This window comes from Sus scrofa, chromosome 6, assembly GCF_000003025.6.
Source record: "Sus scrofa isolate TJ Tabasco breed Duroc chromosome 6, Sscrofa11.1, whole genome shotgun sequence".
Lineage (NCBI taxonomy): Eukaryota > Metazoa > Chordata > Mammalia > Artiodactyla > Suidae > Sus > Sus scrofa.
In genome coordinates this window covers 107,328,360-107,351,024 of record NC_010448.4, presented here as the reverse complement: position 1 = coordinate 107,351,024, position 22,665 = coordinate 107,328,360, and positions in this window count along the sequence as shown.

The window sequence follows — 22,665 nt, the reverse complement described above, 5'->3', positions numbered from 1 at the left end:
TATATCACAGAAAATAGAAATGCCTCTCCCAGAGTTACAGAACTACTTTTCATCTTGGTAAGAGAAGTTTTCATATAAATGGATAAAGGAGAGGAATTAAAAGACCGAGGTTCTAATGAGAGCTCCTACCTGCTCCCACTGGTTATGTAACCTCAGCAAACGACACGACAGGCCCCAGTCCTCACCAGCAACATGGGAACCCTAGCACCTGCCACTCAAAAGTACAAAGAGAATAAGATGCATGTGAGAGTACTGAGAAATGTTAATCCTCTAAAGTGTAAAATATTTTATTACTAATAATGTTGATAATGACTATGATAAATACTCTTGAAATAAACTATCAGTCCCTCCTCTAGAACAAATGAGTTTCAGAAAAAGAGAAATGTTCATCTTTTCCTAACAAGCTACCCAGGAGGACAGCTGCTTCTGCACGAGTTCCCAACCCAAGGTGAGTCTGAGGCTTCTTGCTTCCAAGGGAGTGTTGAGGTCCTGGCTGCGAGTGGCCATTGCCGTGAATCACCAGTGTGGGGTCAGAAAAACTGGGTTCCACTCCTGGACCATCACTATCTCTGAAGTTTCAGGGAAGTTATTTGATCTGTTTGGACCTCCAATGTTTAGGTTGGAGATAAACCATAAGTTTCCTAAGTCTTATCCAGTACTAAATTCCTATGACTCTCCACCTGGTAATAAGGAGATAAATTCAAAAATAATAAGTAGATGACTTAATGATTTTTTTTTCCTTCAGTACAAGTCATATGTTAAGTAATAAAAGGGATTAAGCTGGGATCAACTGTGAATCACATCAAGCAAGAATTAACATGGGTTTTGTCGAAAAGATTTTTTTAGTTACTCTACAACTCATATCTACACTAGGCTTGTCAGCCATTCTTACTATTTGAAAGACAAGATTAAAAGTCTTTAATCATTGATTTAAGGAATCTGAGTGATACTGTTTGGCTTTTTGGCAGGCATCTGAAATGTTTAAGAATGTGTCAATATTTGGATTGAATGAAAGAAAGATGCAGCAACTAATGTGCCCTGTTGGTAATGGAGACAGTCCCTGTTTCTGAAATGAGGTAGATTTCTGTGGCAAGCAGGAAGCTGTCCTGATGTTAAGCAAGAAGTAGAGCAGGAAACCCTTTGAATTAATGCATGTTCTACCCTCCTTAAGGCTTCTTTGAATTTAAAATATGTTGCCTAAAGTAGGGTGGATTAGGTCACAGAAGTATGGAGGGAGCTGATTATTCAGAAGTTTAGACAGTTATATAATTCCAAAACACAAAGATCATGTGAGTGAGAAACAGTCAATCATAAAGCTGTACAATAATGAAAGTTCCCATTGTGGCTCCGAGGGTTAAGAACCTGACTAGTATCCATGAGGATGTGAATTCCATCCCTGGCCTCCCTCAGTAGGTTAAGGATCCAGCATTGCTGCAAGCTACAGCATAGGTAGCAGATGCAGCTTGGATCCAGAGCTGCTGTGGCTGTGGCGTAGGCTGGCAGCTTGCAATTCCAGTTCAGCCTCTAGCCTGAGAACTTCCATATGCTGTAGGTACCGCCCTCAAAAGAAAAAGGAAGGAAGGAGGGAAGGAAGGAAGGAAGGAAGGAAGGAAGGGAGGGAGGGAGAGAGGGAGAAAGAAAGAAAGAAAGAAAGAAAGAGAGAGAGAGAGAGAGAGAGAGAAAGAAAGAAAGAGGAGTTCCCGTCGTGGCGCAGTGGTTAACGAATCTGACTAGGAACCATGAGGTCGCGGGTTTGATCCCTGGCCTTGCTCAGTGGGTTAACGATCCGGCGTTGCCGTGAGCTGTGGTGTAGGTTGCAGACGCGGCTCGGATCCCGCGTTGCTGTGGCTCTGGCGTAGGCCAGTGGCTACAGCTCCGATTCAACCCCTAGCGTGGGAACCTCCATATGCCGTGGGAGCGGCCCAAGAAATAGCAACAACAACAACAACAACAACAAAAACAAAAACAAAAAAAAAAAAAGAAAGAAAGAAAGAGAGAGAGAGAAAGAAAGAAAGAGAAAAAGAAAGAAGGAAGGAAGGAAGGAAGGAAGGAAGGAAGGAAGGAAGGAAGGAAAGGAAGGAAGGAAGGAAGAAAGAGAGAGAGAGAGGGAAAGAAAGAAAAAGAAATATCAGATTGATCTTGGCCTACAGCACACCAAACTTCTGGGGTGTTGACATCTCCAAGCAAACCTGAGAAGATGACTTCTGAAATGTTTTCAGTCTACCAGGTTTGGGATGCATTTTGCCATTTCCTAATTTCTGGAGAGCCACCTCCATGCACAATGGATGCATTCATTCATTCAAGCATCATGAACCATGTGCTGAGCTGTATAAGGTGCCCGCTGAGGGGAGGGTCTGGCTAGTCCATCCCACCAACTTTGTCTTACTACTCCTTTGAGCAAGGCTTGGTGGCTGTGGGCTGTGGTTGAGGACAGCAGGATGGAAAGTGAATGCTCCTACTCTCGGCTCAGGTTCTTAAAAAAAAAAAAAAAAAAAACAGAAAAAATAAATAAATAAATAGAAACAGAAAAAACACAGTAGTTCCAGCTGTGGCGCAACAGGATCAGAGGTGTCTCTGCAGCACCCGTTTGAAGTTTCGATCCCCAAGCCAAGTGGGTTACAGGATCCAGTGGTCACAACTGCAGCTAGACCTGATCCCTGACCCAGGAACTCCATTTGCCTAAGGGTGGACAAAATAGAAAAAGAAAATTTGCTTATGACAAACCGAGAGGTTCTGTCTGCCTGGGCTATTGCTGGAAAAGTGTTTAGCCTGGTGTTAGGAGATGTTCAAACTTTGTTGAATGTGAATGGCATGGACCTAACACTTAAAATACAGCTATTTTTTGGTGGTGGTGGGGCATTTGTTTTGTTTTGTTTTAGGCCATGCCCACAGCAGGTGGGCAGACCAGGGATCAAACTGGCACCATATCAGTGGCAATGCCAGATCCTTATCCGCTAGGCCACCAGCGAATTCCAAGACACAGTTATTAAAAAGTAAAATTTCAAACTATATGTATAAAATAAAATAAATAAATGAATGAATGACAAAGATGTTTTTAAAAAAAGTAAAAAAAAAAAAAAAAGAGTAAAATTTCACCTCAGTCTTGGAATTTGATTTATGAACACGGGGCCCCAAGCTCACTTGTGCTATGGATGTATCAGATCTTACAGCTGCAGGGGAGCCTTATGCAGTCAATTCCCTGATCTTACAGCTGTCCCTACAGTGACCACAGCAGCAGACCTGGACTGGGGGTTGGACATAGACTCCTTTGGTCTCTGTTTAGCGAGAAGGTCATCAGGAAACCTCTCCAGAAAGGCAGAAGGCAAGGCAGCAGGCTGCTCAGGACCACAGTGCATTTGGGATTCATCCCAAATGGCCCTGTAGCCTGAACATCTCTGAGCCTCAGTTTTTCATCTATAAAGTGGAAATCATGAGAGTAGCTACAACATTCCACTGCTGCAAGGAATAGAAAGGGGAAGCGGGTCATCCTACTGCCCCGGCAAAACCAAGACAAGAAAGCGACTCTCCCTGTGCGTTGTGGTGCACACCAGTCCCCCAAGGGACACACTGCAAAGACATTTTAACTGTCATCAGAAGCCACAGGTCATCTGAGGGACATCAGAGCCAGTCTCTGCTGGTGGAAGGTGCCCCTCTCCTGGGCATCTCTCCCGCCAGATATTGAGGAGTGGAGCCGAGAAGGTGGGGTCTGGAAGGATGGCCAGTGTCTTGGTCTCTCCAGCCCCCTTCTGCAGGAGCCTGTTTGGAAGGAAAAAGCAACCCAAAGAAGTGACAAAAAGGCACACTGGAGAGTAAGAGCATAATTGCAGGATATGCCTAAAGTCCAGCACCAACGCAAAAGGACTGATGAGTAATGTAAACTTCCCAGAGAATCTGAGAGAAGGGCTGGTGGGGTTTCACTGGAGGAAGAATTTCCATTACATTTGCCTGCAGCAAATTTTAAAATCTTTTCTGTCTTTTTTTTTTTTTTTTTTTTTTTTTTGTCTTTTTTGTCTTTTTTCTTTTTAGGGCCTCACCTGCAGCAAATGGAGGTTCCCAAGCTAGGGGTCCAATCGGAGTGCTAGCTGCCGGCCTACACCACAGCCACACAGCAGGAATCCAAGCCCTGTCTGCAACGTACACCACAGCTAAGGCAATGCCGGATCCTTAACCCACTGAGTGAGGCCAGGGATCAAACCCACATCCTCATGGATGCTGGTCGGGTTTGTTAACTGCTGAGCCACCATGGGAACTCCTTAAGAATCTTTATTAAATATTTCTCTGCAGCCTCCTCACCTGCTGTTCCCCCTCCACCACCCCAAGCATTCTATCTCTCCCAGGACCCAGAAATGCTGGGTCCTGCCGGCTCCCCTCTTTCTCTATTGGACTCTTCTGACCCCCAACTACAAATTCTCCAACCTCCACTCTGTAGAGCTGGTCCCCTCCCACACCTCAAATTCCAAACCTGGCTCCTTTCCAAAGAGGGCACCAGCAAGACGTGTCTGTCCTGTAACACCCAGCATTGCTCGATGGCAGCTGTTGTCATACAGCAAAATGTCCCCATTACATCTGAACATATTGCTGTATCCAATCATGGATACTAGGTTACCAGCATTCACTTGATCCCTTTTCTTCTGAAGCCATTTTCCCCTTCTGGTATCTTCCATGCAGTCGTAAGCTTCAGTGGAAGCTGACCTTTATCTCAGCTCCAGTTAAACCCATTAATCTGAGCCACCTGGACCACTCCCACCACCTTTTGCAAAATGCTTGGTTCGGGGATGGGTATGTAACTAATTAGAGCCGATGAGAAGTGACAGGAGACTTTCTGAGAGTTTCTGGGAAAAGAATTTCCTTGCTCTTCTGAAAGAGCTATGAGATGCCAGCTCTCCCCTACTGGACATGGAAGAGGCTTAATCCTGACTGCTACCAGCTGCCATCCTAGAGCCCAAGATGAAGCAGCCTTGGGATTGGCAGAAGGAAATGACTGGAAAAACCTGGGTCTTAAAGTTTTTGAGCCTCTGGACCCCTAGCCTAAATCCAGTCCTACACCTGACAGCCTATTACTCAACCAACTACTCAGTTAAGCCAGTTTCAGCTAAAGTTTTTTTCTCATAGTCAAAAGCATCCTGAGAGAGGCGCCATTGTTTCCCAGGTACTGATCTTAATATCCAAACAGATGACAAGTTCTTAAAGATATAGCCTTAGATTGCTTTTGTATCTCCCACAGCACTTGGGACAACAGTGCATACACAGCAAGAGTTAGAATATTCAACAACAGGGTGGTTTGTTGTAAAGATCCTTGAAGTCAGGGTCCTTGGTTTTTGTATATTCACCCTGAAGTATTAGTTTGAGCTTGGACACCCATCAATAAGCAACTATGTTAATGAAAATAAAGTCTTTGGATATTCTGAAATTTTAACCATTTGGGAGTCATGATTATTATAAATTATAACTATGAGCCTCAGGGAATTTGAGCACTCTCCTCTATCTCATCCTCCACATTTCTAAGAATCAACTTCCACATAGGCAGGATCTGGCCAAAGCCACAAAGTTACAGAATCTCAGTAGTTTTGAATAAACATGTTGTTGAATTTAGAAACATAGCTTCTAATGAACATGTTTTAATGAACTTAGAAGAACTAACCCTTTCAAGGTAAAGTCAGCTAAACATTCTCCAAAGTCCAAAAGAGAAACAAAAACTAGCTCAATCGAGCAGCCAGCCAGTAAGTGGCAGCTTGGGGGTATACCCCACAGAGCACAGACTGTAATTCTTCAGGAACCATATAGCAAGCGAAATATCCAGACACACCTGAAGCCTATGCCAAAATCCCAGCACACAGCAGCACTGTGCTGTCTTTATTTAGGGATCAGCTCTGACTACACTTGATGGCATACATCTCAGCAAATACATTTTTTTTTCCTTTTTTGTCTTTTTAGGACTGCATCTGTGGCATATAGAAGTTCCCAGGAGGATAGGGGTCGAATCAGAGCTGCAGCTGCCAGCCTACACCACAGCCACAGCAATATGGGATCTGAGCCACGTCTGCAACCTACACTGTAGCTTGCAGCAACAACGGATCCTTAACCCACTGAGAGAGGCCAGGGATCAAACCCACATCCTCATGGATACTAATTGGGTTCTTAACCCGCTGAGACACAATGGGAACTCCAACAAATACATTTTCACTTGCATGGAAAGTCTGCTTAGAAGCCACACACCTTCTGGAAACCTTCGGTAACACTGTGTGCACTAAAGCACCTGGTGCTGAGTTTAGGGAAAGACATATGTATTAGGATTTCTTACAACATACCTAGACAGTGTCTTGGTGATTTATGGTATGATTTCCTGCATATTTCAGGGGTCAACCTGCAAACTTCTAATCTCCAAGTCTTCTCTTGACATTCATCTTATGTCTGGAATCCTCCATCTCTCATCTAGAACTTCTTGCAAGCTGTTAGGGCTCCTGAAGGCAGCGGCTGTTTCCTGCTGATTCCCTGGGAGTCAAGGGCATTTTCAGGCATCCTATCTGAATGGGATCCCCACCACTCATCACCCCAGCAACTGCACTTCCAGTAATGGAAAGACCTTATTTACCATAGGTATGTGTCCATGTATGTTTCTCTATACCTACTCTCCCATTGAGCCACTAAATGGCAAGGATCTTGTCAAATGCACTAAAACAACAACAACAACAAAACAAAAAAACAAAACAGGGAAAAACCATAATAGCAAATGGAATTTTTGTTGTTCCTTCTCCTTTGTTCTGGGCTTGCTATTTCTCAGACTTTGAGTGCCATGGAACACCTCTGGGTCATCTGCTTCCCCTCCCAACTTCCCCAGGTCAAAATAAATCTGTCCTTTGTCCCTTTGACCTTAAAATTCGGCTCTCTGCTAAATTTTCAAATGAGCTACATGAAAATGAGCATATCTTACTCTACTGTCCCAAGCAGCTGACATACAAGCAGGACAAATGATGGGAATTTGAGGTAACATGACAAGGAGAGACACTTTGACCTGAGGAGCTTCCAGAGCTCAATTGGGTGGGTATCCACATGGTTTAAGTGTCAAACGCCAGCCTCAGGAAAGCCCTGACATGACACCCCACAAAGAGCAGAGCTTTAACAGGCAGTGTTAGTAACAGGGCCAGAACAAGAATCTTTTCCTGTACATACTTCATTTACTCTTTACAAAACACTTTCACACCTTCACATATATTATCTTCTTTTTTTTTTTTGTTTTGTTGTTTTGTTTTGTTTTGTTTGCTTTTAAGGGCCATACCTGTGGCATATGAAATTTCCCAGGCTACTGGTCGAATCAGAACTGTCAGCTGCCAGCCTATGCCATATTATCTTCTTTTGATAGTGATGATACTGACACATGCGTCCATGAAACTAAACCCTTGGCATCCAAGTGGCTTTTTTTTTTTTTTTTTTTAAAGGACTGTCTTCTCGAATCAGAGCTGCAGCTGCCAGCTTACACCACAGCCACAGCCACACAGGATCCCAGCCACATCTTCGACCTACATCACAGTTTGCAGAACACTGGATCCTTAACCCACTGAGCAAGGTCAGAGATTGAACCCACATCCTCATGGATCCTAGCTGGGTTCGTGAGCACTGAGCCACGATAGGAACTCCCCAAGTAGCTCTTTAAACGTGACACTCAGCATGTTATCACACGAGTCGGTGAAGTCATTTGTATTTTTAAGGCAATTTTTACAAATTTAGGGAAAGGGCTATTTTGTTCGGCGGTTCACTCTTCTACAGCCTCTAGATAGGTAGGAAGGGCTTGCAGCCGTGCTCGGCTTATTTTCTATTACATAGCTCAGTAGTCTGACCATCTCTACACCTTGGAATGTTCGTGGGAGGGAAGGAGAAGCTGTCTTCCTGCTGAGAAACCTAATAGCAAGGCAAGCAGCGTGCCAGGAAGCAGTGTTCTCCAGCCAAGGAAACGTTCGTGACTCTTTGACCCTTAAGTACGTAAAGGGAGATATCCTTCCTCGTCACTCCCACCCCCACAAGCCCACCACCCCATTCAGGGGGGATACGAGAGGTGTCCTCAAGGAGCGGGTAGAAACTGGGGATGGATTTCCCCAAGCATCGCCAGCAGGTTAGACCCACCCCAAGACATGAGTTTCCAAGCAGGACCTCTACACCTTCACACCAACATAAGCAGCACAGGGGTGTGCCTGCCCACCTCCAGGTGGTGGTACTGTTCCTGCCTTCTCCCCAAACACGTACATTCACAGCTCCCAGGATTCCAATTAGGAGTAGGAGGCAGAGTGGAAAGGCAGGTCAATCAGATACTTTGAGATGAAACAGCCCAGGTGTGAGGCCACAGGCCAGGTGGCTCTGCATGAAAGAAAGGTGGCAGTTTTTGTTTACCTAGAAAATGCAGGAGGGGAGGCCTGGAACGCTCAGATACCGCGTCTATTCTCTTCATCCCAAATACAAGTTCAGCTCCTCAGATCACTGGGCAAAGAAGAGATTTCACAACCTTTCGTGGATATAGCAAATTTTAGCCACTGCTTTCCACAATCTTACTCTTTGCAAACTATCCAGGAGATATAAAGCCTTGTCAGATTAGGTTTTATACGAGTGGCACTAAAGGAAAGGCAAGAGTATTGCACACTTTGCTTTTTAGTGCCTCCAAAACTCTGCTCCACAGAACACCTGCGGTCCCAGAGTCAGACTCAACAGGAACTGCTCCTGAAAATTTCCTGTGCCTCTGAGCATGTTCAGTGCTTTCTGGGGGGATGGATGGATGGATGGATGACTAAATCAAAATCTTTATATCAACGAGTTCCCATTGTGACTCAGTGGGTTAAAGAGCCAGCATGGCTATAAGCTTGGCCTAGGTGGCAGATGCAGCTCCAATTTGACCCCTAGCCTGGGAATTTCCATATGCCACATGTGCAGCCATAAAAAGAAAGAAAATCTTTATGTCAAATAGAAAAGAGATAACAAATGTTGATGAGGATGTGGAGAAAAGGAAACCCTTGTACACTGTTGGTAGGAATATAAATTGGTACAGCCGCTGGGGAAGACAGTATAGAGGTTCCTAAAAAATTAAAAATAGAACTACCATAAGATCCAGCAATATTTCCACTTCTGAGTACTTATCCAAAGAAAATGAAATCACCATCTCAAAAAGGTATCTGCACTCTTATGTTCATTGCAGCATTATCTACAATAACGAAAATTGTATTTATGTATGTATGTATATACATACATAGGTGGTGGAATATTATTCAGCCATAAAAAGGGAAAGATTTTGCCATTTTCAGCTACGCAAATGAAGCTTGAGGGTACTGGGCTAAGTGAAATAAGTAAGGCAGATAAAGACACATACTGTATGATCTCATTTATATGTGGAATCTAAAAAAAATCACACTCATAGAAACAAGGAACATATTGGTGGTTACCAGGGGGTGAGGGATAGATAAGGAGTAAACGGAGGAAGGTGGTCAAAGGGTACAAACTTTCAGTTATAAGATGGACTGAAATGTAATGGACAGCATGGTGACTAAAGTTAACAATACTATGTTGTATACTTGAACGTTGCTAAGAGATAATTTTTAAAGTTCTCAACATAAAAAAAAAAAAAACCTATAACTGTGTAAGGTGATGGATCTGTAAACCAACCTTATTGTGGAAATCATTTTGCAGTATACATATATATAAAATCAGTATGTTGTATACCTTAAACTTACACAAGGTTATATGTCAATTATATCTTAATAAAGCTGGGGAAAATTAAATTAAAATATCCAGCCCTTAGGGGGTTGCATCCAGGTGGGCCCACCTGGACCCTTTGGTTGGCTAGTAGTTCACTTTGAGAGCTTTAAGTAACTGCTGGGCCAGCCACCTTGGAGACAGCTGATGCCCTTTGATGTTTAATAGTCTGCCAACCAAAAGATTTCTCACCTAAAACAAAAAGCTTATGTCTGTTTGACACCTGAAAGCTAAATAGGCCCATTAGAGGTTTTTTTTTTTAGCTCAATGAATTTTTTTACATTTAGAGTTGTACAATTATCATCACAATCCAATTTTATAGCATTTCCATCCCAAACCCCCAGCCCTAGCCCCTAACATGTCTGCTTTGGAAACCAAAAGTTGTTTAAAGTCTGTGAGTCAGTATCTGTTCTGCAAAGAAGTTCATTGTGTCCCTTTTTTAGATTCTACATGTAAGTAATAGCATATATCATTGGTGTCTCACTGTCTGACTAACTTCACTTAGCATGATAATTGCTAAGTCCATCCATTGCATTCTTGCAAATGCTATTATCTTTCCTTTTAATGATTGAGTAATATTCCATTGTGTATATGTATCACATCTTCTTTATCCACTCCTCAGTCAATGGACATTTAGGTTGTTTCCATGTGTTGGCTATTGTATACAGTGCTGCAATGAACATTGGAGTGCATGTATATTTTACAGTCATGGTTTTCTCTGGAGTGGGATTGTAGCTCAGTAGAGTTAAATAACAAATTTAGCACTGGGAATAAAAGGCATTTGCTTAAAAAGTTACACTTTAGAAACTTCTTAAAATAAACATTCTCTGGAGAAAGATGAGGTTGTTTTTGTTTTGTTTTGTTTTGTTTTGTTTGTCTTTTTAGGGCCATATCTGCAGCATATAGAAGTTCCCAGGCTAGGGTGGAATGGCAGCTGTAGCTACCAGCCTACACCACAACCACAGCAACTCAGGATCTGAGCCACATCTGTGACTGACACCACAGCTCATAGCAACACTGGATCCTCAACCTACTGAATGAGGCCAGGGATCGAACCTGCATCCTCATGGATGCTAATCAGATTGGTTTCTGCTAAGCCACTATAGAAACCCTAAGATGAGGTCTTTTAAACAGAATTCCAGTGACCACTACCATTTCTAACACATACTCGATACATGTTTGTTGAAGAAATATATGGAAGAATAAATGAATTTCAAACCATCACTCTGAGACTGAATCTGTAGATACATGTGCTAAGCTTCAGATCAGTTGCTTTTCCAGTTATTTTGTGCTCATCAGCTTTGGAACAATGGTGCCACCAGCAACTTGAATAAATAATCTCAGAGAGGAGTTCCCACTGTGGTGCAATAGGATCAGAGGAGTCTCTGCAGCGCCAGGGCCCTGGTTCAATCCCCAGGCCAGCACAGCGGGTTAAAGGATCTGGTGTTGCTGCAGCTGCAGTGTAGGTTGCAACTGCAGCTTGGATCTCACCCCTTGCCTGGGAACTTCCATGTGCTGCAGATGCAGCCATTAAAAAAAAAAAAAAAAAAATAGTAATAATCTCAGAGAGACAGGGGCATAGACTTCCCATTTTCAGCAAAGTCTATTTGTTCCCACAAGCTTATGACTTTCAGAAACTGACCTTCTAAATTTCCGGCCTTGTCTGTCTCAAGGAATGTGATAAAAATCACTGAATTCCACCTCACGCTTAATCCAGATGCCCCTAGGACGGGAGTCACACACCACTGATGGTGGAACACAGATCTTCTCAATGATTCTCTCTGCTACTGATTTGCCAAAATTTTAAACAAATGTATCCACAAAGTGGATCTGAACCCAAGACTTCACTCTCCAGGTTAAAAAAGTGATTGAGCCAAAGTCGGTGAAATGAATAAAAACAAAGTGGAAGGATGACATGACTTAAACATGAGTCTCACCCTCTCAGTTGCTCACAGGACAATGGTCACCTGGCTCTCCTGCAGGTGGTCTGGTCACTCCGCTGGCACCTGTGCTGTGCAGTACCGGGAGAAGCAGCTGGACCGGGGGCTGAGACCCTCCCTCTGATGCCCACCCCTCCCCTGGTCTACTCCCCACTTATAGGAACGTGTTCTACACTACACTGTGAATGCACTTCGTGTCATGGATCCAAAAGCTCAAAAATGGCTAAATGGGGAGTTCCCGTTGTGGCGCAGTGGAAACGAATCTGACGAGGAATCATGACATTGTGGGTTCACAAGCCCTGGCCTTGCTCAGAGGGTTAAGGAACTGGCATTGTCGTGAGCTGTGGTGTAGGTCACTGATGTGGGTTGGATCCTATGTTGCTGTGGCTGTGGTGTAGGTTGGCAGCTATAGCTCCGATTCGACCCCTAGCCTGGGAACTTTCACATGCCATGGGTGTGGCCCTAAAAAGCAAAAAAAATAAAGGCTAAATGGCCAATTTTATGTTACATATATCTACCACAATTTTTAAAAATTAAAAAATAAATGTATTCCAGAGTGCCCATCGTGGCTCAGCAGAAACGAATCTGACCACCATCCATGAAGACTTGTGTTCAATCCTTGGCCTCGCTCAGTGTATTAAGGATCCAGTGTTGCCATGAGCTGTGGCATAGGTGGCAGATTTGGCTTGGATCCCGTGTTGCTGTGGCTGTGTTGGAGGCCAGCAGCTACATTTGATTGGACCCCTAGCCCGAGAACCTCCATTTGCTGCGGGTGAGGCCCTAAAAAGCAAAATAACAACAACAACAAAAAACCTAAATAAATAAGTAAATGTACTCAGATTTCCCTTGTGGCACAGTGGGTTAAGGATCTGGCACTGCCACTGCTGTGGCACACGCAGACTTAAATCCCTGGTCCTGGAACTTCTGCCTGCCCTGAGCACGGCCAAAGTAAAATGTACTCATTACCAGTAGAAAAGCAAACTAGCATCGATAATACATGTAAGGACAAGTTAGCCTTTATAATCATAATAATTGTTGATATTTATTGAGCCCTAACTAGGGAGATCATTTAAACACAATCAATCCACCTAATAACCCTATGTGGTGTTGACGAATACTATTGTCATTTCATAAGTAAGGAAACTGAGGCACAGAGACGTGAGGTCACGTGCCCAAAGTCACACAGTAGTGATACTGGATGCACCAAGAGACCCTAAAGACAAGACAAGCAAGTTATGTAATTTAATTAAAAAGCAATTTAAACACTTATGTTTATCTATTAGCAGTGAAGAAAAACATTCACTCCTGATAGGGTTTAAATCTACCAAGATCAAATCAGCATTATCACGGCTGCTGGGCAGCATTTCTGGAGTAGTTAGAACATTCCAAAAATGCCTTAGAAGTGCCAACACTCCTTCAAGCCACACTTCAGAACATTTCTGTTTAAATGCCTCATGTGGGCTTCACATGGTGGCTAATGGGCACTTTAGCTGACCAGGCTCTCCTTTCCTCCCCTCTCCAGCTGCTCCCTGAAAATACCTGAGGCTGCCATTTCTGGGCCTCGCGGATGGACTCTTTCACCAAGGCAAAGTCCAGTGAGATCCTTGGTTTTTTTAACAATACAAGAACGGCACGCACCAGAGAGAAAGATTGCAAGAAGAGACAATGGGAGCAAATCACGGAATATGCAAAGACAAAAAAGGGATGAGATTACACCAGAAATCACTATCATTTCCCTAGCAGGGAAACAGCCCACTAGAAACACACAGAACTCCAAGTTCACACTCTGACTTAAACACTGACCGCCCGAGACCCCACCCACATCTGCCTCACTGTCCACTGCTGTAAATGAGGGCAGACCTTCATAAGCTGTTATAAGAAAAGAGAGAACATGTGTATGGAAGTGCTTGTTGAGCCATAGAACAATATGCAAATAGGGTTATGGGTTTCTCTCCTACACAACTTATATAAAAACAAGAGCACATTCCTAACTGTCAACACATAGCAAATACAAAAACAGCTTCTGCTTAAAAAAAAAAAAAACCATTTGCAGACACATCCTACTCATCGAAGTTGTTTTAAAACCTGAAGTGAAAGACCCTTACCAGGCAAGGTTTTGATTTCTCTCCTACTCAGGTAATTTCCGTTTAACCCATGAGAGACCTTAGCTAAAGTTCTCAGGGGAGGTTAGGTATGTATCATGAATAACTTAGGATAAAGTCAAAGAGGATAAACGTGTACCCTTTGCTCATGTCAACTGCAAATGGATGGTCTCCCATTGGCTTGCCCCCACTAGGGATTTTACACTTGAAAAATTCTCTCTAAAGTTTACCCTCCATTCAGAAATTTTAGGTATTAAGATGTAGACATCGTCAAGGAGTTCCAGTCCCAATGTCATTGAAGGACTCTCCCCAAAGTATCTGCACGCCATTCCCTTGTCTGTGGCCCTGAATTCAACTTGGCAAGATTCAAAATGCCTCATGAAGTGAAGTTCAAATGGATAGGACCCCATCCAGGCACCTCCTCTAATGCCAACACTGCCCAGTTAGCAGAAGCCCCAGACACTTCTCTGAAAGTGAATGGATGACAGCTCAGAACCACGCCTTTCTTAGTGGTCCTCCCAAGAGGCCCCATTCAGTTCTAGCAAGGGTTCCACCTTCTTGAATATCTACTCACATCTTCCCATTCTTCACACCTTACAACAACATGCCACGTTCGCCAAGTGCCAGCAGGGCTCTCTGTTCTCCATGGCGCATGTAGAGGCATGGTGCTTGCCTTAAGGGCTTGTGATGTAAGTAGGACAGAAATAATATTGAGATAAGACATCAGATCCTGAGGCTGATAAGCTTCAAAATATATGTTGTTCCCCCACCCTCTCCATCCCTCTGAGAGCAGATCTTCGGGAAGGAGCCAGGAGCGAAAGATGGACCAGTCAGACAAGACCCTTCCTGAGATGGGAGATGGATGTTCTCCATGAGTCCAAGGGGCGGACCTGAGGAAGGAAAGACAGTGAGAGAGGGCGTGGCAAAGAATGAAGGCAGAAGTGGAAGAAGGAACAGAGGATGGTTATTTTAAAGGGACTGAAAGGAGTTCCCATTGTGGCCCAATGGGTTAAGAATCTGGTATCCATGAGGATGCAGGTTTAATCCTTGGCTCCACTCAGTGGGTTAAGGATCCAGTGTTGCTGTGGCTGTGGAATAGGCCAGTGGCGACAGCTCCAATTCAACCCCTAGCCTAGGAACTTCCACATGCTGCAGGTGGGGTCCTAAAAAGACAAAAAAAAATATGAATAAATAAACAAATAAAGAGACAGAGAAACACTTCAAAGAGCAGCCTTGGGAGATGGCTTGAAAGCACTAAGCATCTCCCTCCATTGGAGACAGAGGCAGGAGAACGGCTTCAAAGAAGACAAAATATCTACAAACCAAAATGTTCCTGGCCTCTTCCATAACCAAAAACCTAGAAACAATCAAATTGTTCACCAAAGGAATTGGTTAGTACATGGAAAGTGTCCACCTGATGAATATGGGGGAGACACTGAAAAGTATCATTTTGAAAACAGTGTACATGTATGAGAAAAAAATACACTCCTAAATGCTTATTTCACATGGAGCTTCCCACAATGCTAGATAAATGTGTGCAGACAAAGACGAAATCCTGGAGTTCCCAATGTGGCATGGGGGGTTAAGGATCCTATGGCTGTGGCATAGATCCCAGCTGAGGCTCAGATTCAGTCCCTGGCCAGGGAACTTCCACATGCCTCCATATGCCGTGGGAGCCCCCCCCCCCCCGCCCCCGCCAAAAAGAGACAAAATCCTGCAGTCACATTAGACTGGTAGTGTTAGGAATTTTTTAAATTTTTTTCAAACTTTTTTAGCATTCTTTTTACATCACCTTTTCAGTTTTAAAGGTCTTGAATGATCAGGCGGTTTTATTAATAGAAACATCCTTCCTGTGTTAATCCAAGTATCCCAGTGGGAAAGAGAATGGGACGAGGACTTGGTCTCCACTTTAAATACCCATCTATAACCTAAACTGCTTTAATATGGCAGAGGGGTGCTAATTAGTAATTTCTCACATTTCCTAATGAATTACCCCCTCCAGGAAAGCTGCTCAGGGGTGGGGAACACAGGTCACTGGGGGGCCCAGTTGAGTTACTGACTTGGAATGGAAACTGTGAGCCTGCAGATGCTAAACTGCCACCTAGACCATTTGCTTCAAATTCTGATAGCCTGGCTTCCCTGAGGGCCTTGGGGTTTCACCCTTGCCGTTCAGATGAGACCTGAGCTTGGCATCCCTAAGCCACACCTGAACATTGCTCTCAGCCTTGTTTTCCCTGGTATTTTGTTTCTTAAAACTTAGCTCCATGGATAAACTCAAGAAAGGCTTATTGAAGTGCTTGACAACAAGGGCACAGCCTAATGGCAGGGGAAAATCCTTTTAAGAAGTTGTTTTTTGGAGTTCCCGTCCTGGCTCAGCGGGTTGGATACCTGCCCCTGCTCAGTGGGTTAACGATCCGGCGTTGCCGTGAGCTGTAGTGTAGGTTGCAGACGCGGCTCGGATCCCACGTTGCTGTGGCTCTGGCGTAGGCCGGTGGCTACAGCGGCTACAGCTCCGATTAGACCCCTAGCCTGGGAATCTCCATATGCCACAGGAGTGGCCCAAAGAAATAGCAAAAAGACAAAAAAAAAAAGTTGTTTTTTGTTATATTGTTTTCCACCCTGATTCTAAATCTTTTGTGAAAGTGCTATCTTTGGAAAGATCTCGAAAATGCAAACACGCACAGGGTTAATTTTCTCCCTCAATGGCAAACAAGTAAAGCATCACCTATTTTGCTTACCTACTTAGTATTTAAGCAGTAGAAGTGGAACCCCAGGACTTAGAAGACCGGAAACCCTGGGATATCTGAGGAAGAGTCCTGGGAATGGGACCTACCAGCATCCTTCACTATCTGCAGGATAAGCACCGGCCACCCTGACACTATCACCTGACCCATTCACCCATTCACCTGACACTATCTTAAGAATCAGATGAGATACAGGAATAGAAAGTTTTAAAAAGCTGAGTTCCTGTTGTAGCTCAGCGGGTTAAGAACCTGACTAGTATCCATAAAAGATTTGGGTTGGATCCCTGGCCTGGTTGCACGTTGCCACAAGCTGCAGTGTAGGTTACAGATGTGGCTCAGATCTGGAGTTGCTGTGGCTGTGGCGTAGGCAGGCAGCTTCAGCTCCAGTTCGAGTCCTAGCCCAAGAACCTCCATGTGCTGCAGGTGCAGCCATAAAAAGAGAAGAAAAAAATGTAAAAATAAATAAATAAAAACCTCTATACATATGTTAGTAGTATTAATAAATAAACCAAAAAAAAAAAAAAACCCAAGCAAAACTCATAAAAAGGTGTGTTTAGGCACATTACCTGCCCCCAGGAATTGACAGTGAGGGCCCAGAGTGGGAACAGGACTGGAATGTCTATAAACTGAGATCCAGGCTGTCCAGTGTTAGCACAGCCCTCAAAAGAGCCACCATGGTCACTAGCATCTATTAAAGAACAAAACACAGCCCAGAATAGCAAACAGAAGTCGAGGCCAGCACCCTGGCACTTCTGGGCAGGCAGGAGCCCACAGCCAGAGTCTCCAGTCAGCACAGCCCCCTCCCACCGACTCCAAGCCCCAGGCTGCTCATTGTCAGCGGTGTGGGCCCCTGAGGCACCCACACGTCAACGCCCTGGGTTTCCCTTGGATCCCCTCCTGATGGTGTTGCCAGATGAGCTCATGACACTTGGCAAAACCCTCTCTTTCAAAAGCACCTTTTATCCAAATGGATTAAAAAGGAATCTAGCAGGCTTTAACTCATTGGCTGTCCCATCTTTGGCAAAACCCATGGCTCACATGTTCAATTGTTGTTATTGTTTTTAATATGTATTTGTAGAACAGTTTTGGGTTCACAGCAAAGTCTGGAGTTCCCATAAACCCCCCGTCCACATACGCACAGCCTCCCCCACTGTGAGCATCTGCACTTCGCTAACAACCCGTGAATGTCCTCATCACCAAAGCCCAGAGGGGTGACATCAGGGTTCACGCCTGGCCGCACATTCTGTGACGGATTCAGGAAGCAAGACTCTTCTCTCCACAACCAGAATGTCCCTCTGCCATCCTTAGTGTGACGATTCTCTTGCTAGGGAACACCTGATGTTGATTAACAAGTGGGACACTTGTTTTAAAAAGTCATTTAAACCAGTGTTTCTCAAATTTTCGCATATCCCCTGAGAGTCTTATTAAAGCCAGATTTTGCTTGAATGGGTCTGAGGTGAGGCCCAAGACGCTCCTACAAGTCCTTAGGCGACACCCATGAGGCCAGACCACACCTGGAGAAGCAAAACTCTGGCTTCCAGCTGTGTTTGCAGGGGTGGGTGGGAATTTCCAAGTTAAGTGGGCTTGGGTTAAAATCATAGTTCTGCCATTTACTGGATGCCCAGCCAGTGAGTGGATCTATTCAAATGGGATGATCTAACCTACCTTGCAGGATTCAATGAGATAAAAAATGCAAAGTTCAGTTCAGAGTTGGCAGTCAGTGGGTCAAGCTATAACCAGTATAATTGTTCCTTTTGTTGCTATTACTGCTATTGTTAGATCTGATTAACTAGTTTCTCCTTTAGTCATCTTTGTATAAAGGGAGGGGAGAGACTGGAGTTCCCTTCATGTGATGCGGGTGCAGCCCTGGAAAGGAAAAAATAAATAAATAAACAAACAAATAAATAAAAAAAATAAAATAAAATGTTAGCTGTGGACAGAACTTCAAGAGGTCGCAGCCCAACCTCCTCATTTGCATAAGAAAATTAAGGCCCAGGAAGATGAGGTGGCCTGCCCAAAGTGACAGTTCCATTTTTTGAAACCAGGAGAAATGTGGTTTCTCTCTCTTAAGTGAATTAAACAAGAAGACCATCAGACTGAGGTGGCTCTAATGCCTGAGTAGCCCACGTAAGCAAACCAAAATCTAAGTCTGAAGTGCTTCAAGGTTAAGAAACAGAAACTTCAGGACAACCAATCGCAAAGAAGCTTTCCCAAATCAGGCAAAGCTTAAGCTTTAGCCAATCAAATAATTACCTTGTTCTGTTGCTGTCTTCTCTATAAAGGTTTTGCCCCAACACAACATTTAAGATCAACTATACCTCAGTTTAAAAAAAGAAAGAAGTTCCTCTGTGGTTTATTGGGTTAAAGACCCAGCTTTGTCACTGCAGTGGCTCCAGTCACTGCTGTGGCTTGGGTTTGTTCCCTGGCCTGGGAACTTCTAAATGCCGCAGATATGGCCCAAAAGAGAGAGAGAGAGAGAAAAATAGATTCCCAGATAAACATTTTTTAAAAAGTTTTGCCTAGCTCCTGTGGAAGGCTCCTACTTCCAGTTTGTGCTGCCTGATTCAAATCCGTTTTTCCTCAGATAACCTCTTTAAACATATAAAATGCCTCAGTCTATCCTTTAACACATCATTTTCTCTAAGGTGTCTTTATACATAACAAAAGGCAATTTTCATGCACATGGAACAGAGGGTGATACACAAGAACACACTTTGAAATCATGCACGAAATAAAGGTAATTTTCTGAATTACTGGTTCCCATAATGTGGGATTTCACCATCCAGAAAAACAAGAAGGAAGGAAAAAAGGGAATGAGGGAGTCAAGAAAAGAAGAAAGATAAAAAGGAAGGCAGGGAGGCAGGAAGGAAGGAAGGGGGGGGAGGGGAGGGAAGGGAGAAAGAAAAAAGAAATTGAATTGTAATTCAGGGTTTTACAACTTTTCACTTTATTAAGAAAGAACTGGTTTCTATGGAGTTCCCATCGTGGCGCAGTGGTTAACGAATCTGACTAGGAACCTTAAGGTTGCAGGTTCGATCCCTGGCCTCACTCAGTGGGTTGAGGATCCGGAGTTGCCATGAGCTGTGGTGTAGGTTGCAGATGCGGCTCGGATCCCGCGTTGCTGTGGCTGTGGTGTAGGCCGATGACTACAGCTCTGATTTGACCCCTAGCCTGGGAACCTCCATATGCCACGAGAGCGGCCCAAGAAATGGCAAAAAGACAAAAAAAAAAAAAAAAAAAAAAAAGAAAGAAAGAACTGGTTTCTGCAGTTACTATTCACTAACATCATCAAAAGGAAAGAATATTTGAATGCCAAAAATATAAAATAGACATAATTCTAGAATAAAGGACACTCTGAAAATTTTAGGTTTATGAAAAAAAATCAATTTTATCTCCTTATTTTTCTCCTTTTATTGCAAACCAGCAATCAGAAGTCATCATTGGTGGTGCAGCTACTATGGAAAACAGTAGGGAGGTTCCTCAGAAAACTAAATACAGAACTATCATATGACCCAGCAATCCCACTCCTAGGCATATATCCAGATAAAAATACGATTCAAAAAGATACAAGCAACTGTACATTCATTCATAGCAGCACTATTCACAATAGCCAAGACATGAAAACAACTGAAACATCCATCAACAGATGAATGGATTAAGAAGATATGGCACTTATAGACAATAGAATACTAATCAGCCAGGAAAAAGAATGAAACAATGCCATTTTGAGCAACACGGTTGCAGAGATTCTCATACTAAGCCAAGCAAGTTAGAAAGAGAAAGACAAATACTATATGATATTATTTCTACGTGGAATCTAAAATATGGCACAAATGAACCTACCTACAGAACAGAAACATACCCACAGTTAAGAAAGAACAGACTTGTGGTTGCCAAGGGGGGAGGCGGAGGGAGTGTGATGAACTGGGGATTTGGGGTTAGTAGATGCAAACTCCAACATTTAGAATGGATAAGCGATGAGGTCCTACTGTACAGCAGATGGAACTATATATACCCAGTCTCTTGTGATAGAAGATGATGGAAGATAATATGAGAAAAAGAATGTATGTATGTATGACTGAGTCACTTTGCTGTATAGCAAAAATTGGCACAACATTGTAAATCACTATAATTTAAATTTTTAAAAAAGACAAAAAAAAGAAAGAAAAAGAAGTAATCACTGGTTCTTAATCTACTTTGAATCACAAGTGCCTTTGAGAAGATGATGAAAGCAATGAATCTTTCCCCAGAAAAATGCGCATAACTACATTCATATAAAATTTTAAAGCCAAGATCACCTGCTCTTAGCCGACAATTTAGCCTTTTCTGTGTCTTAAGATTTCTCCTTCTGTACTTCTTTCCTCTGCTGGCCTTCCTGTTTCCTGATCCTGCTGGAATTTGTGAACAGGACTCAGGCCAGTCCCAGCCTCTGTGGTGCTCAGGACTGAGGCTGGGCCACCCAGATCCCCGCCTCACATGCCCAAAAGGAGAGTCAGCTCAGGTGAGCAGAAGAGAAGACCCCCTCCTGAGGGACTGCGACCATGGCCTCAGCCCCAGGTAGAGACAAGAAGCTGTTGGACAGGCCACAAACTACCACCTCTTGTAGCCCAGTGCCAAGGGGGGGGGGGTCCAGAGCATGTGGGCTCTACAGAAATGCCCAGTTGCTCTTTCCCTCTTGCTTTTTTTTTTTTTTTTTGAATGATTTTTATTTTTTCCATTATAGCCAGACAAAACTTTCCTTGAAAGACACATGCACCCATATGTTCTCCCTCTCTCTCTCTCTCTTTTTTTTTTTTTTTTTTTTTTTTTTGCTTTTTAGGGAGGCACCCATGCCATTTGGAGGTTCTCAGGCTAGGGGTCAAATTGGACCTACAGCTGCCAGCCTACACCACAGCCATAGCAACACCAGATTCAAGCCGTGTCTTCAACCTACACCACGGTTCACCACAAAGCCGAATCCTTAACCCACAGAGAAAGTGCAGGGATAGAACCCGAAACCACCTGGTTCCTAGTCAGGTTCGTTTCTGCTGTGCCATGACAGGAACTCCCTTCTTTTTCTCTCTTTAGGCTCTTCCTCTCAACATATAAATATCCACAGCTAGTGCAGGGACAGATCCAGAGTCGGGTCAAGGAGCTCATCTTTTCACTTTGGAAAAGAAGATGGAGAGCCCCAATCCCTAAGCCCTTGGTTACCACCAGCCCTGATGGAAATGTCTTTTACTCCATGTGAGACTGGAGTCGAGACCAGTGGCTGATTAGTAACCAACCAAAGGAGATGTGCCTCTAATGGCACATGTGACAACCAAGTCCCCACCGCAGCTCTCTGGGGAGTGTCTACTACAGTCACACTTAGAACGTAGTGACACCACCTCCAGCCACAATTAAAGGAACGAATAACCCAGAATCTATATTCTTTGAAGAGCAGAACAGTTGGAAGAAACTGAGTAATGGTTACTAACAATAATTTAGGGCTTGAATGAAAACAGGTAGAGAGAGAGAGAGTCCGTCATGGTCTAAAGTTGTATTTTTTTTTGTCTTTTTTTTTTTTTTTTTAGGGCCGAATGTGTGGCATATGGAAGTTCTCAGGCTAGGGGTCGAATTGGAGCAGCAGCTGATGGCCTACACCACAGCCACAGCATCATGGGATCCTGTGACCTACACCACAGCTCATGGCAACACCGGATCCTTAACTCACTGAGCGAGGCCAAGGATCGAACCCGAATCCTCATGGATACTAGTCAGGTTCTTAACCCACTGAGCCACAACAAGAACTCCTAAAGTTGTATTTTAAGTAATTTTTTTTTTCAATATTTAAGCCTTCGAGGCCTTGGGGAGCTAGTGACAGGGATTACCAGGATTACCTAACTCAGAGATGTTGGGGCCAACCCTAGGAGCACCATCTCCACTTTGATGCCTCCCCAAATCGTTCTGAACGGAAGGTTCTATTTTTAATTACTTTAATTGATAAGGTCCTTGAGAAAGAAAACAGTCTTTCTTGTAATGATTCATCACTGCTTCCTAGAATGGAAGAACAGCCAATTCCTAGAAGACCGACCGTCGTTTTAAAAGTAAAGCAACATGGCTTAACCCTCCTCTTTCACATCTGACAGGCTCAGAAGGTGACCACATCCTGATGTAGGCTTTTTA